This window comes from Halichoerus grypus, chromosome 10, assembly GCF_964656455.1.
Source record: "Halichoerus grypus chromosome 10, mHalGry1.hap1.1, whole genome shotgun sequence".
NCBI lineage: Eukaryota > Metazoa > Chordata > Mammalia > Carnivora > Phocidae > Halichoerus > Halichoerus grypus.
The window spans coordinates 95597109-95616233 of NC_135721.1; the positions used below are offsets into that span (position 1 = coordinate 95597109).

The following is a 19125-nucleotide window of genomic DNA, read 5'->3' on the forward strand; positions in this document are numbered from 1 at the left end:
ATTGCTGTCAAATGTAAGAAGGGCTTGTGATCTTACGTGTCCAAATGCCTGATGCAGGATACAGAAGGGGCACGTTAAATAATCTTATGACCCTTTTTGAGTACAGAGTTTTCTAATTCAGTAAAATATTTTTAAAACCCGGGCGCCTGGGTGGCTCAGTTGGTTAAGCAACTGCCTTCGGCTCAGGTCATGATCCTGGAGTCCCGGGATCGAGTCCTGCATCGGGCTCCCTACTCAGCAGGGAGTCTGCTTCTCCCTCTGACCCTCACCCCTCTCATGCTCTCTCTCTCATTCTCTCTCTCAAATAAATAAATAAAATCTTTAAAAAAATAAAAAAATAAAAATATTTTTAAAACCCACTTTTAAAAGGAACTTTGCATATGGGGTCCTTGGCTTCATCTATCACTGAGAATGCTATCTAAAACAACTACTGTGGCCTATTTTTGTTTCAAACTTAAGCTCTTATTAACTCAAAATTATAAAGAATTTTCTTCTTAAAGCACTTGGAATTCTGTTATTTGGATTTTTATTTACAGTCTTCAAAGTATTTTTCTTCATTCTCTCTCTTTTTTAAAATTACATTTTGACTAAAGATGTTTTATTACAGGGTTTTGAATCTTTTTCTTCCTTGTGGAAGCTTGAGGAGGCAAAGTTGAAGTTCTGCTTTTAACTTGTCAACATAAGATATGAAGAAGTCCCACATAAGGCTTTCTGATACCTTGTGTGGCATGAAATAACTAAAAAATAATACAGTTCACAAAGTTAATCTTGTTTAATGCTATGGATGCTAGTATACCACTTACATTATTATTTTTTTACCTTACTATGATATTATTAATTTTTTAAGATTTTATTTATTTATTTGACACAGAGAGAGAGAGCAGCAGAGGGAGAGGGAGAAGCAGACTCCCTGCTGAGCAGGGAGCCCCATGCAGGACTCAATCCCAGGACCCTGGAATCATGACCTGGCCGAAGGCAGACATTTAACCTACTGAGCCACCCAGGCACCCTCCTTATTATTACTATTGTTATGAACTGATTTTGTGTCCCTTTAAATTCCTATATTGAAGCTCTAACCCCCAAGATGACTATTTGAAGATAGGATCTTCAAGGAGGTAATTATGGTTAAAATGAGGTCAAGAATGAGACCCTAAACCAATAGTACTGATGTCCTTATAAGAACACCAAGAGTCACCAGGAGCATGGGAACAGAGGAAAGGCCATGTGAAGACACGTGAGCAAGTGCCCATCTACAAGCCAGGTAGAGAGAGCTCACTAGAAACCAAGCATTCTAGCGCTTTGATCTTGGCTTTCAGCAGCCAGAACTGTGAGAAATAAATAAATTTCTGTTGTTTAAGCCACCCTGTCTTTAGGATCTTGTTATGGCAGCTCAAACAGACCAATACAATTATTATTCAAATTTTTATAAACAGTTGTTTGCTCCGAAGGTATGAGATGGTTGGTCATATTAAAGTTATTTAGCTAGTCCCCTCTCTTTTAAAAATTCATAATAATTTTCAATCTCTTTCCCTGTTAAAATATCTGAAAACACTAATTACTTTTATTTTTTTATTTTGTAAAGATTTTATTTATTTGACAGAGAGAGAGAGACAGTGAGAGAGAGAACACAAGCAGGGGGAGTGGGAGAGGGAGAAGCAGGCAGGGAGCCCAATGCGGGGCTCGATCCCAGGACCCCAGGATCATAACCTGAGATGAAGGCAGACACTTAACTGACTGAGCCACCCAGGTGCCCCTGAAAATACTAATTACTTTTATAAATAAATGTAATGCCTCACAATTACCATTAATTAGTATAACACTTTACTCTTATAATAATAAACACACACTTATACTTTAGCTAACTAACAGAATTTCAAATTTTGGAGACTTTTCACTCTAAGTTACATCTAAAATGTTTGCTTATATTCGGAAATAAATATTCAAATATCAAAGATAAATCTAAAGGACATGTCTATTCCTGTTACTGGCATTGTTTCCAATTAGATATATATTCCCTACGCAATCACGTGATCATTGATCAAACGGAAGATAAGGTTGCAAAATAGGGTGGTGAAATAGACAAATTAGGCTATTTAGACTTCAAAGATTGAAATCAGGCAAAGCCAAATACAGACTACAGCCCAATATTGAGGTCAAAGCTAAACTATGATGCATCTTTATGCTTTGTGCCTGCACTTACTGGTAAACCCAATTAAACTAAAAAATGCCCAAGGGAGAGCTAGCCAACCAGAGGCTCAGGTCTTTTGGGGATGTCATTTTTTAGAATATTTTAAATTCATGGTCTGAAAAGTTTTACAGCTTTGCTGCGGTGTTTATAATCAAAAACAGCATTTGAACGTTCTGTATGGAACAAGCTGTATAGATGTGTTCCTTCACTCTCTCAGAGCTCTCTGAAGTTTTCTGCTACAGTGTATCTGCTCTGAACACCCATCAAAGCCTGTCTGAATGCCCTGAGCCACCTCAGAAGGGCTCATCACATCTGTGATTGAGTCAGATCCTTACATTGGGATTAGGTACCGTTTCATTGAAGTATCCTTCCTGGGGCACCTGGCTGGCTCAGTCAGTACAGCATGTGACTCTTGATCTCACAGTGGTGAACTCGAGCCCCACATTGAGCATAGAGATTACTTCAAAAATAGACAGATGATAGATGATAGATAGATAGATAGATAGATAGATAGATAGATAGATAGATGATAAAAGAAGTACCCTTCCTGAAAGCACACGAGCAACTCTCTGTGAGTCTAACTTGATGGGCATGTCAGTGAGGAGTATGTATTTTTGATAAGTTGCATTTTCTTTTTCATTTAGTTCAAAATATTTGTAAGTTTCTCTTGAGACTTCTTTGAACCATGTGTTATTTAGAAGTACTTTTTAAAAATTTTCAACTATTTTAGGATTTTCCAGCCATCTTTCTGTTATTAATTTCTAGTTTAATTCAACTGTCTGAGAACATACTTTGTATGATTTCTATTCTCTTAAATTTGCTAAGGTGTGATTTACGACACAGAATGTGGTCAGGCTTGGGGAAAGAGCCATGGGAGCTTGAGAAGAATGTGTATTCTGCTGTTTTTGGATTGAGTATTCTATAAACGTCAAGTTGATTGATAGTGCTGTTCAGATCAACTATATTCTTACTGATTTTCTGCTTGCTTTGTTTATCAATTACTGAAAGAGGGATGTTGAAGTCACCAACTGTAATAGTGGATTTGTCTGTTTCTCCTTGAAGTTCTATTAGTTTTTGCTTCACATATTTTGACACTGTGTTGTTGGTGCATACACACTTAGAATTATTACATTTCCTTGGAGAATTCAGCCCTTTATCGTTCTGTAATGCCCCCCTTTATCTCTGATCATTTTTCTTGTTCTGAAGTCAGTTTTGTCTGAAATTAATGTAGTTACTAGTTTTCTTTTTATTAGTGGGGTATGGTATATCTTTCTCTATCCCTTTACTTTCAACCCATCTGAGTCTTTATATTTAGAGGGTTTCTGGTAGACAAGGTGTATCTGAGTTTTGTTTTTATTTTTATTTTATTTTTTTTATTTTTTTTAAAGATTTTATTTATTTATTCATGAGAGACAGAGAGAGAGAGAGGCAGAGGAAGAAGCAGGCTCCCAAGGAGCAGAGAGCCCGATGCAGGACTCGATCCCAGGACCCCGGGATCATGACCTGAGCCGAAGGCAGACGCCTAACCATCTGAGCCACCCAGGCGCCCCTCTGAGTTTTGTTTTTAGATCCACTCTGACAATCTTTGTCTTTTCATTTGGGTACTTAGACCGCTCACATTTATTGATTATTGATATAGTTAGATTAATATCTACCATGTTTGCAACATTTTTCTGTTCATCATACTTGCTCTTTGTTTATTTACTTTCTTCCTCTCTTTCCTCCTTTCTCTGGTTTAAATTGAACATTTTATGATTCCATTTTGTTTCCTTGCTTAGCATACAAATTACATTTCATTAAAAAAAATTTAATGGTTGCCCTACAGTTTGCAATATACATTTACAACTAATCTAAGTTCACCTTCAAATAACACTGTATCAAGTTCACGGGTAGCGCAGCTACCTTGTAACAAAAGAGTATTCCCAGCCCCTCCTTCTTATCCCTTATGGCATTGCTGTCATTCCTTTCATGTATCCATATGTTACAATCACCCTATATATTGTTATAATTAAACAGTTATCTTTTAGATCAATTAAGAATAAGCAAAAAAGGGACTGCATAAAACTGAAAAGCCTCTGTACAGCAAAGGAAACCTGCAACAAAATAAAAAGACAACCTACAGAATGGGAGAAAATATTTGCAAATCATATATCTGATAAGGGTCAAATGTCCAAAATATATAAAGAACTCATACAACTTAATAGGAAAACAAATAAACAAACAATCTGATTAAAAATGGGCAGAGGGTCTGAATAGACATTTTTCCATGGAAGACATACAAATGACCAACAGGTACATAAAAAGATGCTCAACATCACTAATCATCAGGGAGATGTAAATCAAAACCACTGTGAGATATCACTTCACCCCTGTCAGAATGGCTATTATCAAAAAGAAAAGAAATAACAAGTGTTGATGAGGATGTGGGAGAAAAGGGAACCCCTGTGCACTGCTGGTGGGAATATAAATCGGTGCAGTCACTATAGAAAACAGTATGTAAGACCCTCAAAATATTAAGTATAGAACTGCCATATGATCCAGTAATTCCACTTCTAGTGTTTATCTGAAGGGAATGAAATAACTATTTGAAAAGATATCTGCACTCCCATGTTCACTGCAGCATTATTTACAACAGCCAAGACATGGAAACAACCTAACTATCCACTGATGGATGAATGAAGAAAGAAGATGTGCCATATATTGTGTATATATGTATATATAGTATATATATTGTGTATATGTATTGTATATATATAATTCAGTCATAAAAAGGAAGGAAATCCTGACATTTGAGAAAAAATGGATGGACCTGGAGGGTATTATGCTAAGTGAAATAAGTCAGACAGAAAAAGGCAAGTACTATGTGATCTCCCTTATATGTGGACTCCAAAAAAATAGTTGAACTTATAGACTCAGAGAACAGACTGGTAGTTGCCAGAGGTTGGGGGTAAGGGTGGGTGAAATGGGTAAAAGTGGAGAAAAAAGAATAAGAAATATAATTTTAAAGAATTTTACCTTCTTTTATTCCTTCTCTGATGTTCTCCCTCTCCTTATAAAAGATCCAAGTTTCTGACTTATGTAACTTTCTTTCTCCATCAAGAACTTTTTAAACATTTCTTTCTGGACAGGTGTGCTGGCAATAAATTCCCTCCATTTTTGTTTTACTGGGAAATCTTTATTTCTCCCTCACTTTTGAAGGATAATTTTGCTGGATATAGAATTCTATACATCTTTCTTTCAACATTTTAAATATTTCACTCCACTCTCTGCTTCTTTGCAGGATTTCTAATAAGTTCTCTGTAATTCTTATTCTTGTTTCTCCAGAGACAAGGTCCTTCTCACACTCCCATCTTCTTTCCAGACTTTGTCATTGGTTTCATGTAGTTTAAATATGATATACCTAAGTGTAGATTTCTTTGGTATTTATCTTGGTGTTGTCTGAGCTTCCTGCACCTCTGATTTTGTCTGCCATTAATTTTGGAAAATTCTCTGTCATTATTACTTCAAATATTTTATCTTCTTTGTCTTCCTTCTTTTGATATTCCAACTATGTATATCTTATACCTTTTGAAATTTCCCCATTGTTCTAGAAATATCTTGTTCTGCCTTATTTTTTAAAGAAATTACAACTTGGGAACTTTCTATTGGCATATCTTTAACCTCTCTACTTCTTTCCTTGGCTGTGGTGAGTATACTAATGAGCCCATCAAAGGCTTTCTTCATTTTTATTACAGTGTTTTTGATTTGTAGGATTTCCTTTTGATTATTTGCTATGGTTTCCATCTCTCTGCTTACATTATCCATCTGTTCTTGTGTGTTGTCTACTTTTTCCATTGCAGCCCTTAACATATTAATCATAGTTATTTTTAATTCCCTGTGTAACGATTTTAAAATCTGTGGCATATCTGAGTCTAGTTCCAATGCTTCCTTTTCCTCTTCAGACTGTGTTTTTGTTTTTGCCTTTTAGCACGCCTTGCAATATTTTATTAAAAATAAAAAAAATAAAAAAATAAATAAGAACTAAAGTAAAACCTTTAGTGTAAGTTTTATATTAATCTAAGAGTTGGGTTGTGCTTAATGTTTGTTGTAATGGCAGATGTCAGAGACTTCAAATGTCTAACGTCTAATGTCTTTGTTTTTGTCTCTCTTGTTGCCTTTGGGATCCTTAAATAGAGTCTGTACCTTGAAGCTTTTTCAGCTATAATCCAATGTTGTTATACTAGAGTCCTATTGATGTGGTGGTAAGGTGTTGGGGAGAGGAAGCATGCCATAATTGTTTGATTAAATATCAGGCTTTTAATAGGCCCATGATGGGTGCCTGGGTGGCTCAGTCAGTTGGGCATCTAACTCTTGATTTTGGCTCAGGTCATGATCTCAGGGTCGTGAGATCCAGCCCCACGTCAGGCTCCACGCTCAGCAAGAAGTCTGCTTGAGACTCTCTCTCTCCCTCTGTCCCTGCCCTCTAAAATAAATAAATAAATCTTTTTAAAAATGTTAATAGGCCCATGTCCCTGTGCCCTGACCTTCACAAGTGTTACTTAGCTTTTCTTCCTCCCTTTATATTCTGGCAACAGTCTTCCTTTTGGATTTTGAGAGCAAGCATTTGCTATGGAGGACTCTCTGGGCATATCTCACAATGTTTACTTCTCCTCTCCTCCTGCCACAGCCAGGAGGGGATCTTTCTTGGCTCTTCACCATTAAGAACCTGGTGGATTCCTAGAAGTGGATCCAAGAGAGTGTGCGGGTCCCCTAAGACTGCAGATTCCAGGAGATTATCACCTTTAAGCTAGTCCACACTTAGCCTCCAGCAACTCATCAAAATTACCACTTAAGTGCTCCTACCTATTTGTGGCTCCAGCGGCTTCTGCTCCAAGTAAGCAGCTTCTCTACTTGCTATCTCTCTAGATTTTGGAGTGGTGGATGACCCTCTGATCTCAAATCCTTGATGGTTCCAAGAAAATTCTGTTTATTTTCAGTTTGTTCAGAATTTTTCTTGCTGTAAGAACAGGATCATTTCCAAGCTCCTTACGTGTTGGAGCTGAAATCAGAAGTTCTGTGTCTGTATTTTTAAAGTAATGGAAAATCTAACAAGGGGATTTCTTTGCTCATCTAACTGGGAGTTTCAGAGGTAGTTCAAGGCTTATGTTTGGTTTGATCCGTGGCTCAACAACACCAATAAGAACACAGATTCCTTTCATTTTTCTGTTCTATCTCCTTAGTATCATCTATAATCTGGATATTACAAGGTCACAGCCAAAAATTTCCATGGCCACATGCTTTCTGAGAGAGAAAAACTTTCTCTCTGCCTTTTCCCAACACTGAAAAAAAACCTTGGGCTTCAATTTTGATCGAACATCTCAGGTCACATGTTCAGTGTATCAGTTAGCTATTGGCCAAATGCTGTGTAACAACTACAGAATCTCTTGTTGTTTAATAGTAAGTATTACTCATGTGTGTGAAGGTTGTCTAGTAGATCTGCTAATGTCATCTGGGCTCATTGACATGCTTACAGGCTGGGTGGGGGTGTGCTGATTTAGGCTGGGGTGGACTGGATGGCTCTACTTCAAGCTAGGGAGATTTTGATCCACTGTCCTTCATTCTGCTAGGACCTGAGGCTAGCTGAGTCCATTATTGTTAGAGAAGTGACAGGAGTTCAAGAGGGGAAGTGAAAATAGAAAGCCTCTTAAAACCTCTACTTGAAACTGGCCTCATGTTAATTCTACTCACAATGCTACTGGCCAAAAGAAGTCACATCAAGGGACAGGAAAGTACATTCTGCTTTCCTGTCCCTTGATCAACCAACCAACATCAAGGGACAGGAAAGTACATTCTGCCCACAATAAAGACGTAATAAGGGTGTAAATACAGATGAAAATTAAAGTCAAATACTCAATCTGTTGCTCTCACAAGTAAACCAGCCACTGCTTTCATAGGAATATGAATACCCTGATTGACAAGAACTAGTCAAAACTCATGCCTTAGAGCTGCTGGTTGATTTGTACTCTCAATCTGTTAGGGCTGCCATAACAAAGTACCTCAGATGAGTGACTTAAACAACAGACATTTTTTTTTTTTTACTTTGGCCTATAGATGGCCATCTTCTCCCTGTGTCTTCACATGGTCTTCCCTCTATGTATCTACGTCCTAATTTCCTCTTCTTATGAGGACTCCAGTCATATTGGATTAAGACCGACTCTGAGAAAAGTAACCAAAAATGTCCACTTCATGGAAGGCACTGGAGGAGCAGTATTGTGGTTAGCCAAGACTGCAGAATACACCACCCAGGAATATGACTGGGTCAGCCCTTATCACAAGATGTGAGAGCAGTATACTCCTTCCACACCAGGGACATGCTGAGGGCTGTGTTCTGCTGTGATAGGAAGTCCAAGCCCTGTACCCTCTGAGGGCTGCTGGAAGTCCCTCTCTAACGCAAAGAATTATTTTGCCATGTATTTATGTGAGAAAGTAGAAAAAGTCTACTCTGACTACTAGATCGAAATCAAAGAGTGGGAAATAACCCACTGAGAAATCTGGTGACCTCTCGACCATTTTCTTGAACTGGCCCCACTTCAAGCGTGACTGGATTTTTTTCTAGATGACAGGCTCCCATTGGCATTTCTAAAAGTACAAAAGTTTGCAGGTGAGTGATTGATGCTTTTCTTGGCACACCTGAGCCATTCTTTCCTAGTGAGTGAGTGGCAGTAATGCAATATTAAGTACAATCATGACTGAACTTAAGCCCAAGTTGAACAGGTCATAAGAACTTGTCATCATGAGCACTTGTGACTAAAGAGCACTATGCATGTGTAGTCTCTACTAGAGACAACCATTGGCCATCCCTGTGGAAAGAGCCAGCCAGTGGACTCACAGTATTGGTTTGCTGGGGCTGCTCTAACAAGGTACCCACAAAGTGAGTGGTTTAAATGACAGAAATTTCTTGTGTCACAGTTCTGGAGTCCAGAAGTCCTAAATTGAAGTATTGGCAGGGTTGCTTCCTTCTTATGGTTGTGAGGAAGAATGTCCTTTGCCTCTTGCCTAGCTTCTCATACTTTGAGTAATCTTTGGTGTTCCTAGGCTTGCAGATGTATAACCCCAATTTCTGCCTCCATTTTTATATGTCATTTTCCATTTATGTGTCCAAATTTCACTTTTTTATAGGGACATCAGGCATATTGGATTAGGGCCAACCCTAATGATTTCATATTAATTTAACTAGTTATATCTGCAACTACCCTATTTCCAAATAAGGTCACATTCTGAGGTACTGAGAATTAGAACTTCAACATATGAATTTGGGGGGTGGAGGCACAATTGAATCTATAATAATAAGCAAGGTACCCATTAACCACATAGACCCTATTTCTTATAAAAAACACAAATATAGATTGGTGCCATCAAATCACTGTGCTATGTAGCAAAATAAATATCAGGAGGAACCAGAATGATGCCATATGGGACCTTGCTTTCTTTAGTTTTGGTTTAATTGAGGAGTAAAAATTTAGAACAACTGAAAGAGTAGACATCCTTTAAGCAATCTTCACTGAACATTGTTTTTCTAAACTGGACTATGAATTTGAGATTATACAGTGTGACCAGGACTTGGAAAGCCCTTATATTTTTTGCTGACTACAGTCCTATATGTCTTAACAGCAAAGTAGAGAAGCCACCCACCCAAAGAGAAGACCAGCCAACTTAGTCTCAGAAGTGAGCTGATGGTGTATCCTGAAAACCCTTTTCATGAAAAATAATAGGAACTAAGTTGAGATGCCTAAACAAGTAAATATGGGGATGTTTTTAAAGACCCAGGATGTCTCCCAAATTCCAAGGGCAGGAACACTGCAGTCCCAGGAACAAGGGTTTGGCATTCTACAGGGAAATCAAGAAGTCATCATTTCCTAGTTCTTGCGTGTTCTTCTGTGCTCTACTTTCTCTGTCTCTATATTGTTCTCTTTGTCCTCCCCCTCCTCCTCCTTTTCATTCTCCCTTTCTTGTCATCCTTCTCTTTTTTCTCCGCTCTCCTCTATTATCCAAGTTCTCTCCACACTGCCTTCTTCAGGCTCTCCAATTCTTATGTAGACAGACAATCTTCTTGGTATGGCATACCTAAAAATGTTAAGAAAAAATATCAAAACATTTTTCAAGATGCCAAACTGAGTTTGGAAAGCAAGAGAATTCCTTTGAGTGTAGCTATTCTGAGCTGCCTATTGAATGCGCACCTATTAGAATGGTCATGGACAAAAGGGCAAGAAATAACAAGTGTTAGCAAGGATGTGGAGAAATGCACCCCAAAGGGTCTGAGGGGAGTCCTGCACCTCACAAAAATACTTGGACAGTCAGCCAATATCAGAACAAAATGAAGGCTTGTTAACAAGGAGAAGGAAGAATGACTGGTACATAAACACACAGTGGTGTCTTCCATACACACATAGCGTTCAGCACCATCCAGGACACATTCCCATCCACCTCTCTAGTTTACTTTTCAAATAAAAGCTAATTCTCCAGCATTATCAAATTCTGGAGGAATTGTTTATTTTATCCCACTGGTTTCAGACGTCCACTCCCCTTGCCCATCCATATCTCCTGGCTTCTAGATCCACCATACATTCCTCTTTGGGTTTCTCAGATTTCATTTTGCTTAATCCTTACCCAAAACAGGGCAAAAACAAACAAACCTGGGAAATAATAAGTATTATGGATGTGGAACTGAGGTTCAGAGAGGTGATATAACTTGCCCAAATCCAACAGCTAGTAAATGGTGGTCCAGGAATCCAAAGCCAAATCTGCCTGACTTTAGAGCCCACGCATCTAACCACCAGGCCATACATACTGCCTCCAGGTAGATTTTGTTCTAGCCCCTACATGGTGTCTCTTGAATAACAACACACACACAAAAACTGTCTTGACTGAGTGAGTCTTCAGAAAAAAATACCTCCAGCTGTTCTAAAATTTTGAAATACCTCTAATTTGTATAAGCATACCTCTGAAATCTGGAAGCAGGAAGTCTGCTGCCAGTTAATGACACCTGCATGTGGGATATGCTACATGGAATGGGCTGCCACTGGGAATAAGAGAAAAGGAGATGTGTCTCCTGCCTTCAAAAAAATCATGGTTTCAATGAACAGTTAGAACATCTAAAAAGAGCAATAGATCCTGCTTTCCTAGGGCAACTCATGAACACAGACAAATGAAAATAAAAAATACATTTCCAGGGTGAGGCAGTGGAAAAAATGTTGACTTCGCAAAAGCCCAAAAGACTTGGGTTTTGAAATAATTTCTGGCACAACTACTCATAAAACTTTGAGAACATTACTTAACCTCTCTGGGCTTTGGTTTTCTCACCCATCCAATGAATTATGTTAACGTCTGCCTCGTAAGACCCAGATGAAATAGTGCATGAAAAGGATCTGCAACAATGAGAACTGACTGAATATCTTTTCTTGCTTTATATGTATATACTGTAATTTAAGGACTCACACAATTTTTAGTAGAAAATGTATGACCTTCATTTAGATGGTTTGGATCCATATCACCCCCTGATCCTGAGAAAGTTATCCTTTCTGATCCTCTTTGAACATAAATTTCTTTTCTTTTTCCATTTGACAAATTCTTATTGAGTTTCTACTATGTTTTAGGCACTAGACTAGACCAGCAGGGTCATGACCAACAGAATCTTCACCCTCTAAAGGCTTAAGGTACTTGTAGTAGGGATAATCACAGCCCCCTCATAGGTGCTTAAGGACAAGGAACACTGTGTGTAGTGCACTGCCTGGCACATAGTAGTCCAGTTTGCATTGCAAACCCGGTCCATGAAAGATGAAAGGATGACAAATAGAGGGATAGGAGTCTGGGTTAGTTTTCTACTAATGCTATAACAAATGACCACAAAGGTAATGGCTAAACACTGGGCTAAAATCAAGGTGTGGGTAGGGCTCCTTTCTGGAGACTCTAGGGGGAATGATAAGAACTGAACTCTGTTCCCCCCCCGAATTCATATATTGAAGCCCTAACTCCCAATGTGACTATGTTTGGAGATAGAGCTTTAAGGAAGTAGTTAAGGTTAAATGAGATCATAAGGGTGTGGTCCTAATCCAATAGGATTGGTGGCCTGATAAGAAGAGGAAGGGAGAGATCTCTCACCTTATGCACACATACCAAGGAAAGGCCAAGTGGGGGCACAATGAGAAAATACCACCTACAAGCCAGAAAGAGGACTTTTACAGGAACCTAACTGGCAGCCACCCTGATCTTGGACTTCCAGCCTTCAGAACTGTGAGATATTTCTGTGGTTTAAGCCAGTCAGTCTATGATAGGAAAAGAGCTTTTTTGTTTGTTTTGTTTTGTTTTGTTTTTTCCAGATTCTAGAAGTTGCCTACATTTGTTGGCTCATGGCTCTCCTCCCCCAGCTTCAAAGCCAGCAATGTTTTACCTTTCTAACTGCAGCTGAAAAAGTGCTCTATTTTTAAGGATTTGTGTGATTAGATTGAGCCCATCTGGATAATCCAGGATAATCCCCCATGTCAAGGTCCGAAACTCTAATCACATCCTCAAAGTCCCTTTGGCCATGTAAAGTAATATTCACAGTTCCTGGGGACTAGGTCATGGACATCTTTGGGGGGCTATTACTTTACATACCTGAGGGCCCAAGAGGGTCAGTTTGGAGTTGGGTCAAGGACTCTGACAGAACATCCGAGAAGTGAACAGAAAGGGAGTGCATCTAGCAAAGGAAACAGTCAACAAAACCAAAAGACAACCAACGGAATGGGAGAAGATATTTGCAAATGACATATCAGATCAAGGGCTAGTATCCAAAATCTATAAAGAATTTATCAAACTCAACACCCAAAGAACAAATAATCCAATCAATCAAGAAATGGGCAGAAGACATGAACAGACATCTCTCCAAAGAAGACATCCAAATGGCCAACAGACACATGAAAAAGTGCTCAACATCGCTCGGCATCAGGGAAATCCAAATCAAAACCTCAATGAGATACCACCTCACACCAGTCAGAATGGGTAAAATTAACAAGTCAGGAAATGACAGATGTTGGCGAGGATGCGGAGAAAGGGAAACCCTCCTACACTGTTGGTGGGAATGCAAGCTGGTGCAACCACTCTGGAAAACAGTATGGACGTTCCTCAAAAAGTTGAAAATAGAGCTACCGTACGACCCAGCAATTGCACTCCTGGGTATTTACCCCAAAGATACAAATGTAGTGATCCAAAGGGGTACATGCACCCCAATGTTTATAGCAGCAATGTCCACAATAGCCAAACTATGGAAAGAGCCAAGATGTCCATCACCAAGTGAATAGATAAAGAAGATGTGAGATACACACACACACACACACACACACACACAATGGAATATTATGCAGCCATCAAAAAAAACCAAAAACGAATTCTTGCCATTTGCAATGACATGGATGGAACTAGAGGGTATTATGCTAAGCGAAGTAAGTCAATCAGAGAAAGATATGTATCATATGATCTCACTGATATGAGGAATTCTTAATCTCAGGAAACAAACTGAGGGTTGCTGGAGTGGTGGGGGGTGGGAGGGATGGCGTGGCTGGGTGATAGACATAGCAGAGGGTATGTGCTATGGTGAGTGCTGTGAATTGTATAAGACTGATGAATCATAGACCTGTACCTCTGAAACAAATAATACATTATATGTTAAAAAAAAAATAAAGAAGGTAGTAGGAAGGGTAAAATAAAGGGGGGGGGATATCGGAGGGGGAGACAAACCATGAGAGACTATGGACTCTGAGAAACAAACCGAGGGTTCCAGAGGGGAGGGGGATGGGGGGATGGGTTAGCCTGGTGATGGGTATTAAAGGGCGCACGTATTGAATGGAGCACTGGGTGTTATACGCAAACAATGAATCATGGAACACTACATCAAAAACTAATGATGTAATGTATGGTGATTAACATAACATAATAAAATAAAATTTAAAAAAAAAGAAAAAGAAAGGGAGTGCATCATGCCTTCTATTTGCAGTTCACATGTATACCAGTTTCTCTCCCGCAACAAACACACTCAGCCAAAGAGAGAGAACAGAGGTGGTCTGGCCAGACATTTTCCCCCTCTAGACATGTTTGCGTGGTACATGGTCCCATAATACTTTGAGCTACCCACTCTGGTTTGCTAGTTTCTTTTCTATGGCATATACTTGATTCTGATCATTAGCAAAAGATCATGATACCATGATTTTCAGAAATCTACCTCTTCCTCTTTAAGTTCATGAACTAAAAAGCATTACTTTTGTGTCCTAATGTCAGGACTATTCCAGGAGAAAGTGAACCCTAAGATTATTTCCCGGCATTTATCTTCCTGTGGTCACCAGTCCCTCCACATTTTCCTCTGCCTGAACTCTCACCTTCCTCATTGAATCACCTGCGAAAGAAACCTTCAAAATTCCTGCCTTACTATTCAGAGCTCTGCTTTTAAAATTTTAAAACGACTTAAATTTTAAACTTAAAAAAAAAAAAACTAAACTAAACTATTCCCAAGGGGACAACATCTTCAAAATCAAACACACTGTATTAGTTTCCTAGGGTTGCTGTAACGAATGATCATAAACTAGGTCGCTTAAAAATAAAAAATTATTCTCTCACTGTTCTGGGGTAGAAGTCCAAAATCAAGGTGTGAGCAGGGCTATGCTCCTTCCAGGCTCCAGGGAGAGTCCTTTCTTGCCTCTTTCAGTTTCCAATGGCTGCCAGTGATGCTGGGCATTAGGTCACAGATGCAACACTCTAATGTGTCCCTCTGTTGTCACATCGCATTCTCCCTATGGGTCTGTTTTCTCTTCTCATGTTCTTATTGATTTGGTGGTTTCATTTCTCTTCTTATGTTTTCTCTTCTCTTCCAGACACCAGTCACTGGATTAGTCTGCACTCTAACCCAGTATCACCTCATCTTAATTAATTATATCTGCAAAGACCCTATTTCCAAATAAAGTCACATCCTGAGAATACAACGCTCCGCTGCCGCCGCTGCTGCAACCCGGACTGCGCGCCAGCAGCCCCCGGCCGACAACTCCGCCACCATGGAGGACATGAAGGAGTACCGTAACATAGAGGAATTCGCAGAGGGATCCAAGATCAAGGCGAGCAAGAATCAGCAGGATGACGGTAAAATGTTTATTGGAGGCTTGAGCTGGGATACAAGCAAGAAAGATCTGACTGAATATTTGTCTCGATTTGGGGAAGATGTAGACTATACAATTAAAACAGATCCAATGACTGGAAGATCTAAGAGGATTTGGATTTGTGCTTTTCAAAAATGCTGCTAGTGTTGATAAGGTTTTGGAACTGAAAGAACACAAATTGGATGGCAAACTGATAGACCCCAAAAGGGCCAAAGCTTTAAAAGGGAAAGAACCCCCCAAAAAGGTTTTTGTGGGTGGATTGAGCCCAGATACTTCTGAAGAACAAATTAAAGAATATTTTGGAGCCTTTGGAGAGATTGAAAATATTGAACTTCCCATGGATACAAAAACAAATGAAAGAAGAGCCAGTAAAGAAATTGTTAGAAAGCAGATATCATCAAATTGGTTCTGGGAAGTGTGAAATCAAAGTTGCACAACCCGAAGAGGTATACGGGCAGCAACAGCAACAACAAAAAGGAGGAAGAGGTGCTGCAGCTCCTGGACGAGGTGGTACTAGGGGTCGTGGACGAGGTCAGGGCCAAAACTGGAACTAAGGATTTAATAACTATTAGGATCAAGGATATGGAAATTACAGTAGTTTCTATGGTGGTGATCAAAACTATAGTGGCTATGGTGGCTATGATTATACTGGGTATAACTATGGGAACTGTGGATATGGACAGGGATATGCAGACTACAGGGGCCAACAGAGCACTTATGACGAGGTGTCTCAAGGGGGTGGCAGTCACCAAAACAATTACCAGCCATACTAAAGGAGGATGTTGGAGAAAACAGGAGGAGATTGCTAAAGTTAACCCAGGACGACATTGAAGATTGGTCTTCTGTTGATCTAAGATGATTATTTTGTAAAAGACTTTCTAGTGTACAAGACATAACTGTGTCCAACTGTACATAGCCGCCAATTAGTTTTCTTTGTTTTTACTTTGTCTTTTGCTATCCGTGTTATGACTCAATGTGGATTTATGGTTATACAAATTTTATTTGTATGATTTCATGTTAAACTTCAAATAAATGCTTCCTTATGTGAAAAAAAAAAAGTCACATCCTGAGGTTCCAGTGGACATAAATTTAGGGGACGCTATTCAACCCAGAACATACACCCATTACAACTGTTTCACTAAATTGCAGAATGGCTGTCCCTGAAAGGAATTCTGTCTTTAACTTATGCTAGGTGGCTCAAACTATAGCCAGCCTTGAGAATAACACTTTTCTTCACCCCATAATCCTAAAAAGTGATTTAAAGGTCTCAGCCATGCTGGAAGAAGTAGTAGAACATGATTTTACCCTTAGGAGAAAATCAACACCATGGGCCTTTAAATTGGGCAAGTATAAATCAAGTACTCACCCAGTGTTCTCAGGCATAGGGATAGGGTCACTGTTAACCTGAATGGTGTTGGGAATGAGGGGTTAAGTATTTTTGGGAATGTAGAGTTGACTTGTATTTCAGCAGAGCTGGGCTTATAGAACTCGTTGCTTAGTTGGGATAAATGCGCACATTCCCTGTATGAATTTAAACTGCCCCATAATATTGCCTATACTTCTGAAGGTATGCGTAGTTTTCTATGAGCAGGTCAGGAAGAGTTAGTGGGAGCAAGGAAGCCCGTTTTTACTTCATACTTAATGTAAAAATGACAATTAACTGAGCTGGGCTGGGAGAACCCAACATATTCTGGGTGGTCCATCCAACTCCTGGTGTCCTAAAGCCTGGACAACACAGTGCATCTGGATACTGGTTTACTATATTCTAGTACAATTGTCTTATTTGAGGCAGGCAACAAACTCACACTTTAGCACGTAGAGGGTAAATCACTGTAAAGAGGTCTGTATTGGATGGAATGCATCGCCTGGAAAGATAGCTTTTACACTGAGATGAAAAGAGAAATGTCTTCCCTGTCTGAGGCCATGTGGTTGTTGGTGTCCTAAGGCTGAGCAGGGTAGAGGGCATTCCTGTTAGGGACAAGTGACCTAGCCCCTTAAGGTTGGCAGCAGCAGATGGGGAGCAGGGTGGGGGAAAAAAATCCAGAGATGGCAAAATGAAAACCACCAAATCAATAAATAGTATTTAGTAAGAATTAATTGTGCATATAAGAACAGTTTGTGAACTGGGAGCTTTCAAATTTAAAACTGATATGAAGTTCAGGACATGACATTATAGGGTAGCTTATTCAGTGAAAATGAGGAAGTTGTTTAACCTTTTCATGATTGGTCATTATAATGGGAGTTTCTGGACGGCAGGGAATTGGTTAAAAGTGATCATCATTTTTAGGAAGATGACTTAAGTTTCTTTTTAAAAGAAAATTTAATAATTCATTTTATTTAAACAGATACAGCAAAACTATCATTTCAACATTTATTAATGAGAATTTTTTTAAAAGATTTTATTGGAGAAGGGGGGAAAGATGGCGGAGGAGTAGGGGACCCTATTTCAACTGGTCCCCAGAATTGAGCTGGATATCTACCAGACCACTCTGAGCACCCACAAAACCAGCCTGAGATGCAAGAAGATCTGGATCTCTACAAACAGAATATCGCAGGCAGTTGGTTTTGAGGTCTGAAGCGGAGAGCCGTGATTCCACGGGCAGATATCGGAGGATAAACGGCAGCGGGAGGGTGCCTGGCCGTGGGGATCCTACACCGCCGGCGAGCAATAGCCTCACGTGCTGCAGACGGGCACAGACTCGCAGACTGGTAGCGTCGGGAAAGGACTTCAGAGGGCAGCCCCGGGGGTGGAAAACCAGACCAGCGGGGTCGTGCACATGCGAACTGCAGCCACCCGAACAGAAACCCGGAGCGAGAGTCGCGCACACGCGAACTGCCGCCTCCGAGACGGAAACCCAGTGCGCCGGGTCCGCGGGTGAACTGCAACCCCCAGGGGGGAAACCCCCAGTGGCGGAGTCGCGGGCACGCGAACTGCAGTCCCCAGGACAGAACCCCAAGCGGCCGGGTCGCGCACGCGCGAACTGGGAGCGGCTGGCGGTTTTAGAAGCACAAAGGGCAGAGACGTGCCCCGACCTGGAGGCAGGACTGGGAGTGCTGCGGAGGGGCGCACAACCCAGGATGCTGCAGTTTATAGCAGCACGGACAGAAACAGAGACGGTGTGGCCTGGAGAGCCCACTGAAGAACAGACTGAGGTCTCTCTGCTCTGAGGCAGAGGGTTGGAAACGGTCTTTTCTGCTCTGACTCGTGGAAGAGACGCGGAAAGCTGCCAGGGAAAGGCGCCAGAGAACAAAAGCCCCAAAGACTGATTCCCACTGAGCCCATCCCCCACCACAGGGGCTCAGGGCAACTCCGCCCAAACAGGGTTGCCTGAGTAATAGCGCGGCAGGCCCCTCCCGCAGAAGACAGGCTGGGAAAACAAGAGGCCAGCAACCCTAAGGTCCCAAGAAAACAGGTGCATCTTGCTTGGGTTCTGGTCAATAATTTGGACTCTATACATTCCCTCAAACACCCATCAACAGAATGACTAGGAGGAGGAGCCCCCAAAACAGAAAAGACTCAGAGATTATGACTTATGCTGCAGATTTACAAATGGATGCAGATATAACCAAGATGTCGGAGATGGAATTCAGGCTAGCAATTGTGAAGACAATGGCTAGAATGGAGAAATCAATTAATGGCAACATAGAGTCTCTAAGGGCAGAAATAAAAGGGGAATTGGCAGAACTTAAAAATGTTATCAATGAGATCCAATCCAATCTAGATAATCTAACAGCTAGGGTAACTGAGACAGAAGAGAGAATAAGTGATCTGGAAGACAG

General features: G+C 40.3%; 1 pseudogene; it reads left to right on the forward strand.

The window, feature by feature from the left end:
- Nucleotides 1-15174: 15174 nt before the first annotated feature.
- LOC118551159 (heterogeneous nuclear ribonucleoprotein D-like pseudogene) lies at nt 15175-16403 on the forward strand (annotated as a pseudogene).
- Nucleotides 16404-19125: the final 2722 nt, after the last annotated feature.